General features: G+C 32.2%; 1 long non-coding RNA gene across 2 annotated transcripts in view; it reads right to left on the reverse strand.

Moving 5' to 3' along the window:
* The window catches only part of LOC137641355 (uncharacterized), a 535,183-nt gene that overhangs the window by 173,708 nt on the left and 346,475 nt on the right, over positions 1-15,000 (reverse strand). The window lies entirely within an intron of this gene.

Here is a 15,000-nt window from a genome sequence, read left to right on the forward strand (position 1 = left end):
GTGTAATGCATACAGGGAAAAATATTCATCAGTTGAATACGATGAAAGTGTAATGCATACAGAGAAAAATATTCATCAGTTGAATAGGATGAAAGCGTAATGCATAGAGGAAAAATATTCATCAGTTGAATAGGATGAAAGCGTAATGCATAGAGGAAAAATATTCATCAGTTGAATAGGATGAAAGCGTAATGCATAGAGGAAAAATATTCATCAGTTGAATAGATGAAAGCGTAATGCATAGAGGAAAAATATTCATCAGTTGAATAGGATAAAAGCGTAATGCATAGAGGAAAAATATTCATCAGTTGAATAGGATAAAAGCGTAATGCATAGAGGAAAAATATTCATCAGTTGAATAGGATGAAAGCGTAATGCATAGAGGAAAAACATTCATCAGTTGAATAGGATAAAAGCGTAATGCATAGAGGAAAAATATTCATCAGTTGAATAGGATGAAAGCGTAATGCATAGAGGAAAAATATTCATCAGTTGAATAGGATGAAAGCGTAATGCATAGAGGAAAAATATTCATCAGTTGAATAGGATGAAAGCGTAATGCATAGAGGAAAAATATTCATCAGTTGAATAGGTAAAAGCGTAATGCATAGAGGAAAAATATTCATCAGTTGAATAGATGAAAGCGTAATGCATAGAGGAAAAATATTCATCAGTTGAATAGGATGAAAGCGTAATGCATAGAGGAAAAATATTCATCAGTTGAATAGGATAAAAGCGTAATGCATAGAGGAAAAATATTCATCAGTTGAATACGATGAAAGCGTAATGCATAGAGGAAAAATATTCATCAGTTGAATAGGATGAAAGCGTAATGCATAGAGGAAAAATATTCATCAGTTGAATAGGATGAAAGCGTAATGCATAGAGGAAAAATATTCATCAGTTGAATAGGATGAAAGCGTAATGCATAGAGGAAAAATATTCATCAGTTGAATAGGATGAAAGCGTAATGCATAGAGGAAAAATATTCATCAGTTGAATAGGATGAAAGCGTAATGCATAGAGGAAAAATATTCATCAGTTGAATAGGATGAAAGCGTAATGCATAGAGGAAAAATATTCATCAGTTGAATAGGAAGAAAGCGTAATGCATACAGGGAAAAATATTCATCAGTTGAATACGATGAAAGCGTAATGCATACAGGGAAAAATATTCATCAGTTGAATAGATGAAAGCGTAATGCATAGAGGAAAAATATTCATCAGTTGAATAGGATGAAAGCGTAATGCATAGAGGAAAAATATTCATCAGTTGAATACGATGAAAGCGTAATGCATAGAGGAAAAATATTCATCAGTTGAATAGGATGAAAGCGTAATGCATAGAGGAAAAATATTCATCAGTTGAATAGGATGAAAGCGTAATGCATAGAGGAAAAATATTCATCAGTTGAATAGGATAAAAGCGTAATGCATAGAGGAAAAATATTCATCAGTTGAATAGGATGAAAGCGTAATGCATAGAGGAAAAATATTCATCAGTTGAATAGGATGAAACGTAATGCATAGAGGAAAAATATTCATCAGTTGAATAGGATGAAAGCGTAATGCATAGAGGAAAAATATTCATCAGTTGAATAGGATGAAAGCGTAATGCATAGAGGAAAAATATTCATCAGTTGAATAGGATGAAAGCGTAATGCATAGAGGAAAAATATTCATCAGTTGAATACGATGAAAGCGTAATGCATAGAGGAAAAATATTCATCAGTTGAATAGGATGAAAGCGTAATGCATACAGGGAAAAACATTCATCAGTTGAATAGGATGAAAGCGTAATGCATAGAGGAAAAATATTCATCAGTTGAATAGGATGAAAGCGTAATGCATAGAGGAAAAATATTCATCAGTTGAATACGATGAAAGCGTAATGCATAGAGGAAAAATATTCATCAGTTGAATACAGGATGAAAGTGTAATGCATACAGGGAAAAATATTCATCAGTTGAATAGGATGAAAGCGTAATGCATAGAGGAAAAATATTCATCAGTTGAATAGGATGAAAGCGTAATGCATACAGGGAAAAATATTCATCAGTTGAATAGGATGAAAGCGTAATGCATAGAGGAAAAATATTCATCAGTTGAATAGGATGAAAGCGTAATGCATAGAGGAAAAATATTCATCAGTTGAATACGATGAAAGCGTAATGCATAGAGGAAAAATATTCATCAGTTGAATACGATGAAAGTGTAATGCATACAGGGAAAAATATTCATCAGTTGAATAGGATGAAAGCGTAATGCATAGAGGAAAAATATTCATCAGTTGAATACGATGAAAGCGTAATGCACAGAGGAAAAATATTCATCAGTTGAATACGATGAAAGCGTAATGCACAGAGGAAAAATATTCATCAGTTGAATACGATGAAAGCGTAATGCACAGAGGAAAAATATTCATCAGTTGAATACGATGAAAGCGTAATGCACAGAGGAAAAATATTCATCAGTTGAATAGGATGAAAGCGTAATGCACAGAGGAAAAATATTCATCAGTTGAATAGGATGAAAGCGTAATGCATAGAGGAAAAATATTCATCAGTTGAATAGGATGAAAGCGTAATGCATAGAGGAAAAATATTCATCAGTTGAATAGGATGAAAGCGTAATGCATAGAGGAAAAGTATTCATCAGTTGAATAGGATGAAAGCGTAATGCATAGAGGAAAAATATTCATCAGTTGAATAGGATGAAAGCGTAATGCATAGAGGAAAAATATTCATCAGTTGAATAGGATGAAAGCGTAATGCATAGAGGAAAAATATTCATCAGTTGAATAGGATGAAAGCGTAATGCATAGAGGAAAAATATTCATCAGTTGAATAGGATGAAAGCGTAATGCATAGAGGAAAAATATTCATCAGTTGAATAGGATGAAAGCGTAATGCATAGAGGAAAAATATTCATCAGTTGAATAGGATGAAAGCGTAATGCATAGAGGAAAAATATTCATCAGTTGAATAGGATGAAAGCGTAATGCATAGAGGAAAAATATTCATCAGTTGAATAGGATAAAACCGTAATGCATAGAGGAAAAATATTCATCAGTTGAATACGATGAAATCGTAATGCATACAGAGGAAAAATATTCATCAGTTGAATACGATGAAAGTGTAATGCATACAGGGAAAAACATTCATCAGTTGAATAGGATGAAAGCGTAATGCATAGAGGAAAAATATTCATCAGTTGAATAGGATAAAAGCGTAATGCATAGAGGAAAAATATTCATCAGTTGAATACGATGAAAGCGTAATGCATAGAGGAAAAATATTCATCAGTTGAATAGGATGAAAGTGTAATGCATAGAGGAAAAATATTCATCAGTTGAATAGGATGAAAGCGTAATGCATAGAGGAAAAATATTCATCAGTTGAATAGGATAAAAGCGTAATGCATAGAGGAAAAATATTCATCAGTTGAATACGATGAAAGCGTAATGCATAGAGGAAAAATATTCATCAGTTGAATAGGATGAAAGCGTAATGCATAGAGGAAAAATATTCATCAGTTGAATAGGATGAAAGCGTAATGCATAGAGGAAAAATATTCATCAGTTGAATAGGATGAAAGCGTAATGCATAGAGGAAAAATATTCATCAGTTGAATAGGATAAAAGCGTAATGCATAGAGGAAAAATATTCATCAGTTGAATAGGATGAAAGCGTAATGCATAGAGGAAAAATATTCATCAGTTGAATACGATGAAAGTGTAATGCATAGAGGAAAAATATTCATCAGTTGAATAGGATGAAAGCGTAATGCATACAGGGAAAAATATTCATCAGTTGAATAGGATGAAAGCGTAATGCATAGAGGAAAAATATTCATCAGTTGAATAGGATAAAAGCGTAATGCATAGAGGAAAAATATTCATCAGTTGAATACGATGAAAGTGCAATGCATAGAGGAAAAATATTCATCAGTTGAATACGATGAAAGTGTAATGCATACAGGGAAAAATATTCATCAGTTGAATAGGATGAAAGCGTAATGCATAGAGGAAAAATATTCATCAGTTGAATAGGATGAAAGCGTAATGCATACAGGGAAAAATATTCATCAGTTGAATAGGATGAAAGCGTAATGCATAGAGGAAAAATATTCATCAGTTGAATAGGATAAAAGCGTAATGCATAGAGGAAAAATATTCATCAGTTGAATACGATGAAAGTGTAATGCATACAGGGAAAAATATTCATCAGTTGAATACGATGAAAGTGTAATGCATAGGGAAAAATATTCATCAGTTGAATAGGATGAAAGCGTAATGCATAGAGGAAAAATATTCATCAGTTGAATAGGATGAAAGCGTAATGCATAGAGGAAAAATATTCATCAGTTGAATAGGATGAAAGCGTAATGCATAGAGGAAAAATATTCATCAGTTGAATAGGATGAAAGCGTAATGCATAGAGGAAAAATATTCATCAGTTGAATAGGATGAAAGCGTAATGCATAGAGGAAAAATATTCATCAGTTGAATAGGATGAAAGCGTAATGCATAGAGGAAAAATATTCATCAGTTGAATACGATGAAAGCGTAATGCATAGAGGAAAAATATTCATCAGTTGAATAGGATAAAAGCGTAATGCATAGAGGAAAAATATTCATCAGTTGAATACGATGAAAGCGTAATGCATAGAGGAAAAATATTCATCAGTTGAATAGGATAAAAGCGTAATGCATAGAGGAAAAATATTCATCAGTTGAATAGGATAAAAGCGTAATGCATAGAGGAAAAATATTCATCAGTTGAATAGGATAAAAGCGTAATGCATAGAGGAAAAATATTCATCAGTTGAATAGGATGAAAGTGTAATGCATAGAGGAAAAACATTCATCAGTTGAATAGGATGAAAGCGTAATGCATAGAGGAAAAGTATTCATCAGTTGAATAGGATGAAAGCGTAATGCATAGAGGAAAAATATTCATCAGTTGAATAGGATGAAAGCGTAATGCATAGAGGAAAAACATTCATCAGTTGAATAGGATGAAAGCGTAATGCATAGAGGAAAAATATTCATCAGTTGAATAGGATAAAAGCGTAATGCATAGAGGAAAAATATTCATCAGTTGAATACGATGAAAGCGTAATGCATAGAGGAAAAATATTCATCAGTTGAATGGGATGAAAGCGTAATGCATAGAGGAAAAATATTCATCAGTTGAATAGGATGAAAGCGTAATGCATAGAGGAAAAATATTCATCAGTTGAATACGATGAAAGCGTAATGCATAGAGGAAAAATATTCATCAGTTGAATACGATGAAAGCGTAATGCATACAGGGAAAAATATTCATCAGTTGAATAGGATGAAAGCGTAATGCATAGAGGAAAAATATTCATCAGTTGAATAGGATAAAAGCGTAATGCATAGAGGAAAAATATTCATCAGTTGAATAGGATGAAAGCGTAATGCATAGAGGAAAAATATTCATCAGTTGAATAGGATAAAAGCGTAATGCATAGAGGAAAAACATTCATCAGTTGAATAGGATAAAAGCGTAATGCATAGAGGAAAAGTATTCATCAGTTGAATAGGATGAAAGCGTAATGCATAGAGGAAAAACATTCATCAGTTGAATAGGATGAAAGCGTAATGCATAGAGGAAAAAGTATTCATCAGTTGAATAGGATGAAAGCGTAATGCATAGAGGAAAAACATTCATCAGTTGAATAGGATGAAAGCGTAATGCATAGAGGAAAAATATTCATCAGTTGAATAGGATGAAAGCGTAATGCATAGAGGAAAAATATTCATCAGTTGAATAGGATGAAAGCGTAATGCATAGAGGAAAAATATTCATCAGTTGAATAGGATGAAAGCGTAATGCATAGAGGAAAAATATTCATCAGTTGAATAGGATAAAAGCGTAATGCATAGAGGAAAAATATTCATCAGTTGAATAGGATAAAAGCGTAATGCATAGAGGAAAAATATTCATCAGTTGAATAGGATAAAAGCGTAATGCATAGAGGAAAAACATTCATCAGTTGAATAGGATGAAAGCGTAATGCATAGAGGAAAAATATTCATCAGTTGAATAGGATGAAAGCGTAATGCATAGAGGAAAAACATTCATCAGTTGAATAGGATGAAAGCGTAATGCATAGAGGAAAAACATTCATCAGTTGAATAGGATAAAAGCGTAATGCATAGAGGAAAAAGTATTCATCAGTTGAATAGGATGAAAGCGTAATGCATAGAGGAAAAATATTCATCAGTTGAATAGGATGAAAGCGTAATGCATAGAGGAAAAACATTCATCAGTTGAATAGGATGAAAGCGTAATGCATAGAGGAAAAGTATTCATCAGTTGAATAGGATGAAAGCGTAATGCATAGAGGAAAAATATTCATCAGTTGAATAGGATAAAAGCGTAATGCATACAGGGAAAAATATTCATCAGTTGAATACGATGAAAGCGTAATGCATACAGGGAAAAATATTCATCAGTTGAATAGGATAAAAGCGTAATGCATAGAGGAAAAATATTCATCAGTTGAATACGATGAAAGCGTAATGCATAGAGGAAAAATATTCATCAGTTGAATACGATGAAAGCGTAATGCATAGAGGAAAAATATTCATCAGTTGAATAGGATGAAAGCGTAATGCATAGAGGAAAAATATTCATCAGTTGAATAGGATGAAAGCGTAATGCATAGAGGAAAAATATTCATCAGTTGAATAGGATGAAAGCGTAATGCATAGGGAAAAATATTCATCAGTTGAATACGATGAAAGTGTAATGCATACAGGGAAAAACATTCATCAGTTGAATAGGATGAAAGCGTAATGCATAGAGGAAAAATATTCATCAGTTGAATAGGATGAAAGCGTAATGCATAGAGGAAAAATATTCATCAGTTGAATACGATGAAAGCGTAATGCATAGAGGAAAAATATTCATCAGTTGAATAGGATGAAAGCGTAATGCATAGAGGAAAAATATTCATCAGTTGAATAGGATGAAAGTGTAATGCATACAAGGAAAAACATTCATCAGTTGAATAGGACGAAAAGTGATGCATACAGGGAAAAATATTCATCAGTTGAATAGGATGAAAGCGTAATGCATACAGGGAAAAATATTCATCAGTTGAATAGGATGAAAGCGTAATGCATACAGGGAAAAATATTCATCAGTTGAATAGGATGAAAGTGTAATGCATACAGGGAAAAACATTCATCAGTTGAATAGGATGAAAGTAGTAATGCATACAGGGAAAAATATTCATCAGTTGAATAGGACGAAAATGTGATGCATACAGGGAAAAACATTCATCAGTTGAATAGGATGAAAGCGTAATGCATACAGGGAAAAATATTCATCAGTTGAATAGGATGAAAGCGTAATGCATAAGGAAAAACATTCATCAGTTGAATAGGATGAAAGCGTAATGCATAGAGGAAAAATATTCATCAGTTGAATAGGATGAAAGCGTAATGCATACAGGGAAAAACATTCATCAGTTGAATAGGATGAAAGCGTAATGCATACAGGAAAAATATTCATCAGTTGAATACGATGAAAGTGTAATGCATACAGGGAAAAACATTCATCAGTTGAATAGGATGAAAGTGTAATACATACAGGAAAAACATTCATCAGTTGAATAGTACGAAAATGTGATGCATACAGGGAAAAACATTCATCAGTTGAATAGGATGAAAGTGTAATGCATACAGGGAAAAACATTCATCAGTTGAATAGGATGAAAGCGTAATGCATAGAGGAAAAATATTCATCAGTTGAATAGGATGAAAGTAATGCATACAGGGAAAAACATTCATCAGTTGAATAGGATGAAAGTGTAATGCATACAGGGAAAAATATTCATCAGTTGAATACGATGAAAGTGTAATGCATACAGGGAAAAACATTCATCAGTTGAATAGGATGAAAGTGTAGTAATACATACAGGGAAAAACATTCATCAATTGAATAGTACGAAAATGTGATGCATACAGGGAAAAACATTCATCAGTTGAATAGGATGAAAGTGTAATGCATACAGGGAAAAACATTCATCAGTTGAATAGGATGAAAGTGTAGTAATACATACAGGGAAAAACATTCATCAATTGAATAGTACGAAAATGTGATGCATACAGGGAAAAACATTCATCAGTTGAATAGGATGAAAGTAATGCATACAGGGAAAAACATTCATCAGTTGAATAGGATGAAAGTGTAATGCATACAGGGAAAAACATTCTTCAGTTGAATAGGATGAAAGTGTAGTAATACATACAGGGAAAAACATTCATCAGTTGAATGGGATGAAAGCGTAATGGAAACAGGGAAAAACATTTACTTGAATAGGATGAAAGCATAATGCATACAGGGAAAAACATTCATCAGTTGAATAGGATGAAAGTGTAATGCATATAGGAAAAATATTCATCAGTTGAATACGATGAAAGTGTAATGCATACAGGGAAAAACATTCATCAGTTGAATAGGATGAAAGTGTAGTAATACATACAGGGAAAAACATTCATCAATTGAATAGTACGAAAATGTGATGCATACAGGGAAAAACATTCATCAGTTGAATACGATGAAAGTGTAGTAATACATACAGGGAAAAACATTCATCAGTTGAATAGGATGAAAGTGTAGTAATACATACAGGGAAAAACATTCATCAATTGAATAGTACGAAAATGTGATGCATACAGGGAAAAACATTCTTCAGTTGAATAGGATGAAAGTGTAGTAATACATACAGGGAAAAACATTCATCAATTGAATAGTACGAAAATGTGATGCATACAGGGAAAAACATTCTTCAGTTGAATAGGATGAAAGTGTAGTAATACATACAGGGAAAAACATTCATCAATTGAATAGTACGAAAATGTGATGCATACAGGGAAAAACATTCATCAGTTGAATAGGATGAAAGTAATGCATACAGGGAAAAACATTCTTCAGTTGAATAGGATGAAAGTGTAATGCATACAGGGAAAAACATTCTTCAGTTGAATAGGATGAAAGTGTAGTAATACATACAGGGAAAAACATTCATCAGTTGAATGGGATGAAAGCGTAATGGAATACAGGGAAAAACATTTACTTGAATAGGATGAAAGCGTAATGCATACAGGGAAAAACATTCATCAATTGAATAGTACGAAAATGTGATGCATACAGGGAAAAATATTCATCAGTTGAATACGATGAAAGTGTAATGCATACAGGGAAAAACATTCATCAGTTGAATAGGATGAAAGTGTAGTAATACATACAGGGAAAAACATTCATCAATTGAATAGTACGAAAATGTGATGCATACAGGGAAAAACATTCATCAGTTGAATAGGATGAAAGTAATGCATACAGGGAAAAACATTCTTCAGTTGAATAGGATGAAAGTGTAGTAATACATACAGGGAAAAACATTCATCAGTTGAATGGGATGAAAGCGTAATGGAAACAGGGAAAAACATTTACTTGAATAGGATGAAAGCGTAATGCATACAGGGAAAAACATTCATAAGTTGAATAGGATGAAAGTGTAATGCATATAGGAAAAATATTCATCAGTTGAATACGATGAAAGTGTAATGCATACAGGGAAAAGCATTCATCAGTTGAATAGGATGAAAGTGTAGTAATACATACAGGGAAAAACATTCATCAATTGAATAGTACGAAAATGTGATGCATACAGGGAAAAACATTCATCAGTTGAATAGGATGAAAGTGTAGTAATACATACAGGGAAAAACATTCATCAGTTGAATAGGATGAAAGTGTAGTAATACATACAGGGAAAAACATTCATCAATTGAATAGTACGAAAATGTGATGCATACAGGGAAAAACATTCTTCAGTTGAATAGGATGAAAGTGTAGTAATACATACAGGGAAAAACATTCATCAATTGAATAGTACGAAAATGTGATGCATACAGGGAAAAACATTCTTCAGTTGAATAGGATGAAAGTAATGCATACAGGGAAAAACATTCTTCAGTTGAATAGGATGAAAGTGTAGTAATACATACAGGGAAAAACATTCATCAATTGAATAGTACGAAAATGTGATGCATACAGGGAAAAACATTCTTCAGTTGAATAGGATGAAAGTGTAGTAATACATACAGGGAAAAACATTCATCAATTGAATAGTACGAAAATGTGATGCATACAGGGAAAAACATTCATCAGTTGAATAGGATGAAAGTAATGCATACAGGGAAAAACATTCTTCAGTTGAATAGGATGAAAGTGTAGTAATACATACAGGGAAAAACATTCATCAGTTGAATGGGATGAAAGCGTAATGGAAACAGGGAAAAACATTTACTTGAATAGGATGAAAGCGTAATGCATACAGGGAAAAACATTCATCAGTTGAATAGGATGAAAGTAATGCATACAGGGAAAAACATTCTTCAGTTGAATAGGATGAAAGTGTAGTAATACATACAGGGAAAAACATTCATCAGTTGAATAGGATGAAAGCGTAATGGAAACAGGGAAAAACATTTACTTGAATAGGATGAAAGCGTAATGCATACAGGGAAAAACATTCATCAGTTGAATAGGATGAAAGTGTAATGCATATAGGAAAAATATTCATCAGTTGAATACGATGAAAGTGTAATGCATACAGGGAAAAACATTCATCAGTTGAATAGGATGAAAGTGTAGTAATACATACAGGGAAAAACATTCATCAATTGAATAGTACGAAAATGTGATGCATACAGGGAAAAACATTCATCAGTTGAATAGGATGAAAGTGTAGTAATACATACAGGGAAAAACATTCATCAGTTGAATAGGATGAAAGTGTAGTAATACATACAGGGAAAAACATTCATCAATTGAATAGTACGAAAATGTGATGCATACAGGGAAAAACATTCTTCAGTTGAATAGGATGAAAGTGTAGTAATACATACAGGGAAAAACATTCATCAATTGAATAGTACGAAAATGTGATGCATACAGGGAAAAACATTCTTCAGTTGAATAGGATGAAAGTGTAGTAATACATACAGGGAAAAACATTCATCAATTGAATAGTACGAAAATGTGATGCATACAGGGAAAAACATTCATCAGTTGAATAGGGTGAAAGTAATGCATACAGGGAAAAACATTCTTCAGTTGAATAGGATGAAAGTGTAGTAATACATACAGGGAAAAACATTCATCAGTTGAATGGGATGAAAGCGTAATGGAAACAGGGAAAAACATTTACTTGAATAGGATGAAAGCGTAATGCATACAGGGAAAAACATTCATCAATTGAATAGTACGAAAATGTGATGCATACAGGGAAAAATATTCATCAGTTGAATACGATGAAAGTGTAATGCATACAGGGAAAAACATTCATCAGTTGAATAGGATGAAAGTGTAGTAATACATACAGGGAAAAACATTCATCAATTGAATAGTACGAAAATGTGATGCATACAGGGAAAAACATTCATCAGTTGAATAGGATGAAAGTAATGCATACAGGGAAAAACATTCTTCAGTTGAATAGGATGAAAGTGTAGTAATACATACAGGGAAAACATTCATCAGTTGAATAGGATGAAAGCGTAATGGAAACAGGGAAAAACATTTACTTGAATAGGATGAAAGCGTAATGCATACAGGGAAAAACATTCATCAATTGAATAGTACGAAAATGTGATGCATACAGGGAAAAATATTCATCAGTTGAATACGATGAAAGTGTAATGCATACAGGGAAAAACATTCATCAGTTGAATAGGATGAAAGTGTAGTAATACATACAGGGAAAAACATTCATCAATTGAATAGTACGAAAATGTGATGCATACAGGGAAAAACATTCATCAGTTGAATAGGATGAAAGTAATGCATACAGGGAAAAACATTCTTCAGTTGAATAGGATGAAAGTGTAGTAATACATACAGGGAAAAACATTCATCAGTTGAATGGATGAAAGCGTAATGGAAACAGGGAAAAACATTTACTTGAATAGGATGAAAGCGTAATGCATACAGGGAAAAACATTCATCAGTTGAATAGGATGAAAGTGTAATGCATATAGGAAAAATATTCATCAGTTGAATACGATGAAAGTGTAATGCATACAGGGAAAAACATTCATCAGTTGAATAGGATGAAAGTGTAGTAATACATACAGGGAAAAACATTCATCAATTGAATAGTACGAAAATGTGATGCATACAGGGAAAAACATTCTTCAGTTGAATAGGATGAAAGTGTAGTAATACATACAGGGAAAAACATTCATCAATTGAATAGTACGAAAATGTGATGCATACAGGGAAAAACATTCTTCAGTTGAATAGGATGAAAGTGTAGTAATACATACAGGGAAAAACATTCATCAATTGAATAGTACGAAAATGTGATGCATACAGGGAAAAACATTCATCAGTTGAATAGGATGAAAGTAATGCATACAGGGAAAAACATTCTTCAGTTGAATAGGATGAAAGTGTAGTAATACATACAGGGAAAAACATTCATCAATTGAATAGTACGAAAATGTGATGCATACAGGGAAAAACATTCTTCAGTTGAATAGGATGAAAGTAATGCATACAGGGAAAAACATTCTTCAGTTGAATAGGATGAAAGTGTAGTAATACATACAGGGAAAAACATTCATCAATTGAATAGTACGAAAATGTGATGCATACAGGGAAAAACATTCTTCAGTTGAATAGGATGAAAGTGTAGTAATACATACAGGGAAAAACATTCATCAATTGAATAGTACGAAAATGTGATGCATACAGGGAAAAACATTCATCAGTTGAATAGGATGAAAGTAATGCATACAGGGAAAAACATTCTTCAGTTGAATAGGATGAAAGTGTAGTAATACATACAGGGAAAAACATTCATCAGTTGAATGGGATGAAAGCGTAATGGAAACAGGGAAAAACATTTACTTGAATAGGATGAAAGCGTAATGCATACAGGGAAAAACATTCATCAGTTGAATAGGATGAAAGTAATGCATACAGGGAAAAACATTCTTCAGTTGAATAGGATGAAAGTGTAGTAATACATACAGGGAAAAACATTCATCAGTTGAATGGGATGAAAGCGTAATGGAAACAGGGAAAAACATTTACTTGAATAGGATGAAAGCGTAATGCATACAGGGAAAAACATTCATCAGTTGAATAGGATGAAAGTGTAATGCATATAGGAAAAATATTCATCAGTTGAATACGATGAAAGTGTAATGCATACAGGGAAAAACATTCATCAGTTGAATAGGATGAAAGTGTAGTAATACATACAGGGAAAAACATTCATCAATTGAATAGTACGAAAATGTGATGCATACAGGGAAAAACATTCATCAGTTGAATAGGATGAAAGTGTAGTAATACATACAGGGAAAAACATTCATCAGTTGAATAGGATGAAAGTGTAGTAATACATACAGGGAAAAACATTCATCAATTGAATAGTACGAAAATGTGATGCATACAGGGAAAAACATTCTTCAGTTGAATAGGATGAAAGTGTAGTAATACATACAGGGAAAAACATTCATCAATTGAATAGTACGAAAATGTGATGCATACAGGGAAAAACATTCTTCAGTTGAATAGGATGAAAGTGTAGTAATACATACAGGGAAAAACATTCATCAATTGAATAGTACGAAAATGTGATGCATACAGGGAAAAACATTCATCAGTTGAATAGGATGAAAGTAATGCATACAGGGAAAAACATTCTTCAGTTGAATAGGATGAAAGTGTAGTAATACATACAAGGAAAAACATTCATCAGTTGAATGGGATGAAAGCGTAATGGAAACAGGGAAAAACATTTACTTGAATAGGATGAAAGCGTAATGCATACAGGGAAAAACATTCATCAGTTGAATAGTACGAAAATGTGATGCATACAGGGAAAAACATTCATCACTTGAATAGGATGACAGTGTAATGCATACAGGGAAAAACATTCATCAGTTGAATAGCACGAAACTGTAGTAATGCATACTGGGAAAAACATTCATCAGTTGAATGGGATGAAAGCGTAATGGATACAGGGAAAAACATTCATCAGTTGAATAGTACGAAAATGTAATGCATACAGGGAAAAATATTCATCAGTTGAATAGGATGAAAGCGTAATGCATATAGGAAAAACATTCATCAGTTGAAAAGGTTTTCCTCCATTCATTCCGGAAATAGATACATATGAGGTAATACTGGATTAATTGGGTTGAACTTATGAGTTAGTGAACCAAGACACGGCATTAGGACCTAGGAGGCATTCAGCACATATTGGCATCATGGCAAAAACACCGGATTGTAGATTATAGAGGATAAGAAGCTTGATATGACATGAGTGTCTTATTGGATACAAGTGAATGGCGAAGTTTCTATAAGAGAGGTTGATGAGATGTCGATGAGTCCCCTATGGGAAGTTTCATTTGGAAGGGGGAAAGAAGATCCACAGTTCTTCAGTTGAAGTACGAACGAGATGTAGCGAGTGTGAAAATGTATATGTACTATATATATATATATATATATATATATATATATATATATATATATATATATATATATATATATATATATATATATACATATATATATATATACACAGTATATATATGTATATATATACATAAATACTGTATATATATACATTATATATATACATACATATATATATATATATATATATATATATATATATATATATATATATATATATATATATATATATATTATACACACACATATATATATATATACACATGTATATACACACGCACACACATATATATATATATATATATATATATACATATATATATATATATATATATATATATATATATATATATATATATATATATATATATATATATATATATTTTACAGGCTATGACGGAAAATATTTGAAATGTAAAAATATTTGTAAGCTCCGAAATTAGAATATATTGATAAATGAAAA

The sequence above is a fragment of the Palaemon carinicauda genome, chromosome 5 (assembly GCF_036898095.1).
Source record: "Palaemon carinicauda isolate YSFRI2023 chromosome 5, ASM3689809v2, whole genome shotgun sequence".
Classification (NCBI taxonomy): domain Eukaryota; kingdom Metazoa; phylum Arthropoda; class Malacostraca; order Decapoda; family Palaemonidae; genus Palaemon; species Palaemon carinicauda.